Below are 3,844 nucleotides of genomic sequence, written 5' to 3'. Positions count from 1 at the left end.
ATATATGTACATATATTTATAATCTGTAGTATATATACATCTTTCCCACCCCGATGGTATTTTCTTACTCTCTTTGAGGATAGTTGATGTTCCTGTCCAGCAAAATTGTTTTCTTCTATTACCACCCATGTAATTCATCTCTGTAATCACAGGGAACCTATGACCAATCGAAAACTTTCCATATTCCTTCCCTTTCATGCCCCTTTCTTTGCATTGAACTGTGGCTCCTGCAAGTTTTTTCATATAAGCCCTTAAATCGTGAAATAACTGTGATTAATATGAAAAACTTAAGTTTCTTCGCTCCTCACACAAACCCACTTGGTTAGTAAAACGGTCCTGCCCACAATGCTGATTACCAGTGGACCACTTCAAACTTGTCAGGGTAGTGCCTCTACTAGACCTTTTGATTACAATGTATAATGGGCTGCAGGAAAAACAAAACACATAAGTCCTTACCGAGCCTGTGGAACCTATAAATGTTAACTTATTTGGGAGAGGGCTTTTTCAGATGCAGTTAAGGATCTCAAGATGAAGTCATCCTGGGTTCTCTAGGTGGCCCCTAAATCCAACACACAGTACCCGTGTAAGAGACAGTGAGAAGATAGAGACCACTACATGATGATGCAAATAGACACGAGTTATGCAGCCACAAGTCAAGACACTTACAGCCACCTAGACCTGGAAAATGCAAGCAAGAATTCTCCCTTAAAACCTTTGAAGGGACTGTGGCCCTGCTAACCCCTTGATGTCACGCTTCTGGTTTCCAGAACTGTGAAAGCATTTATTTCTGTTATTTTAAGCTTCTAAGATTGTGGTCACTAATTACAGCAGCCTCAGAGTCCTAATATATGATTGAAGACCAGCTTTAAATGCCCAAAGCTTGGTATAAGGAAGGCCCTGCAAAGTTCAGAGGTCCCACATAAAGTAACACAGTTAGAACCATTTCAGATCTATTAACTCTCCATCCATGTTGGTCCAAAAGTTGGTAGCAAATGAAGATGCAAAACATTTATAATGTAGAGATGTTACAAGGCCACCTTATTGAAATGTCAATGAAGAAATCCCAATACCGATAAGATTTATTAGCGTCTGGAACTAACTTAGTGCAACACTGGTGATTGTAATCTGCTTTTTGGATGACAAGTATGGCCTGTTTCTTCCTCACCCTAACCTCCCGTATGGCCACATTGCTGAACAGGAAGTCTACAAGCTGCCTCATGAGAACTACATGCTTTTCCCTCTGATAGCTCCCAATTGCCTAAGGATCATTGCCAACCTCCTTAACTAAGTGCAGCGGCCCTTCCTGATCTGCCTCCAGCTCACCTCCCAGCCCAGCATCTCACCTGGGCAAAATAGAAGCTGGGTGAATCACTGGTGGGTGAATAAACAGACAGGACTTAGGTTGCATACAGCTGTTCACACACCGAGGCCTGCCTCTCACAGCTAAGGCCATGCCCAGGGCTCATTTCTCCCTAGCAAGTAGAAAAGAGCCTGGCACATAGTAGGAGCCAAGCAAATGTCTGTGGCATAAAGAATGACTCTTTCCAACCCCCAAGCAAACCATTGTTTTAGATAGAAAACTGCATTGCATCTGATCTCTCTCTCTCTCTCTCTCTCTCTCTCTAACTGGTATATCTATATCTATATATCTATATCTATAGATATAGATATGATAGATATCTTGTGCAACACTTTGGTTTCTAAATTGAGAAAACACTATCACAAACTCTCTGTGTAGTCAAAGGTATCAGCCACTTACAGAACTCAATGTGGTAATGAGGAAAAGCATAATTTCCTGTGGTTTGACAGTAATGTGACAGGAATAGTTACCACTGCTCTGAATAGATCATGAACATAATTTGTCCCTCTCAGCTAACACTTCAAGCTCTGGAATGGTACAAAGGAATGTAACCCAGGCCTCAGCCAGCCAGGTGCCCCACCTCAGGATGACATCCTGTGCCCCTGATTTCACTTAGTTCTCTGAGGGATTTCAAAATTTGACGGACCATTTCTGTTTCCAAAAATCTTACAGTTGAATTAGAGTGAGAATGTGGATGGGAAATACTAAGGATTTGGCAATAAGAAGTATTTCTCTGGAAATGCAATATCTTAATCACAAAATCCTCACAAATGATACAATTGAGAAGGCTATTCATTCAGATCACTCCTAGGTCTTGGGCATGTCTCAGAGTATTGTAAAAAAATAACAGGCAAAAGTTATCATACACAATCTTTGTGTGCTGATCTAATATTTGATTTCAACATGGAGAATCAGTTGGTTTCCACCAAAGTTCAGTCACCATTGAGCTTGTTGAGAGATGTAATGTAATTTCTATAGACACATGTGGAAAAATGTCCAAACTAAAGCAAAGATCGTAAAACTCATTTAGAGATGCAAAGCCTATAGGTTCACCATGTATCCTACAAATGGAAAGGGATATTTCTCGGCTACTCAGAGTTGGATGAAAAGAGCATCTTCTAAGAATGGGGAACACACAGGCGGGGACTATGTCTTCTTATCTATGACATTATCTGGGTGGCAAATGAAATGTCTGACATATACTAGGCAGTGAGTAAACATTGGTAGAGTAACCTAATGATCCAGCTCCCTGGCCTAAAGATATGAGAGTATGTAGCTGACTGTAAATAATGACTCACATAGTCATTACCCACGACAGTGGCAAGTTAGTGTTCAAAGCTCTTTAAATATATTTTTAAATATTTTTAAAAATTGTGCTATCTATAAATGATATTCTCATGTTCAAAGGTACACAAAACAAGTATGTTAAATGGAGATTTCATCAATTAAGGGGGACAGAGTATACAAAAGTTTTCATATATGTTCATTACCTTGCAGGGCACTTTAGCAAGTGAAAAAACACACAACATGTGTCCCCAATGAATGTAACCTGCACAGCTCCGCCCACAAGTCCCAGAACCCAAGAATAAGTATGGCACTAGCAAGAGACTGTGAGTAGGAAGATATAGGACTATCCGAGCATCCAAGGAAAATATAAGCCAAGCATATAGATAGGTCTTAGAAACATATTTTCTCCTCAGCTTCTTCTTATATCTGTTCCTGAAATTGGTAATTAGTCCTTTCTCGTTATGTGCAAATAAAATATACTTGAATCCCAAATTGGTGTGTTTAATTGTCTTACATTGCAATGTAAGCCACTCTGGAAAATGCAAAAGGAGGAGAAGAAAGAGATGGAAGAAGAGGAAGAGGAGGAGGGAGGAGAGGGAGGAGGAGATGGAGGGGGAGTGTAAACCAACACTCAGCATTATGGGGAGCGGTGAGGAGAATATTTTTCTTATTCTCTTGCTAAACCAGTGAAGGGCTCTAGGGTAAATGAAGTGTGGAGTGCTTAAAAATTATTAAACAATGTTTAGATTTACATTCTTGAGTAAAGAAAGACTCGAGATATTTTATTTTTATTTTTTGGCTGATTACAGCCATATTAATGGCTTCCAAAATGCAGGGTTCTTTCTAGTAAGTATGATACTGGGCCCATCCACTTAGAAATGATAAAGAAAATTTTCATTTTGTATCTTCAGGAGATGCTTCTTCAGGGGGAAATAAAGGGATCTTCCTCAAGTTTTAAAGCTGGCAAGAGAAACTGGGAGTATAGCTCAGTGGAAGAGGGTTTGCCTGGCATGCATGAGGTCCTGGGTTCAATCCTCAGCATGTCAAAAACTAAATAAATAAAGGCGACCTAACCCTGATTCCAAGAGATAGAAAAAGCCCGGTAGAGCTAAGAAGCAACTCCATATTTGTAAGACTTTGTGTGCTTGCAGGCGACACCGCCCCCCCCCCCCATGTTCCGTACAGTGAGCCTATAAT

The sequence above is a fragment of the Fukomys damarensis genome, unplaced genomic scaffold (assembly GCF_012274545.1).
Source record: "Fukomys damarensis isolate Sample0158 unplaced genomic scaffold, DMR_v1.0_HiC HiC_scaffold_39, whole genome shotgun sequence".
NCBI classification, from domain to species: Eukaryota; Metazoa; Chordata; class Mammalia; order Rodentia; family Bathyergidae; genus Fukomys; species Fukomys damarensis.
This window is presented reverse-complemented; position numbering follows the sequence as displayed.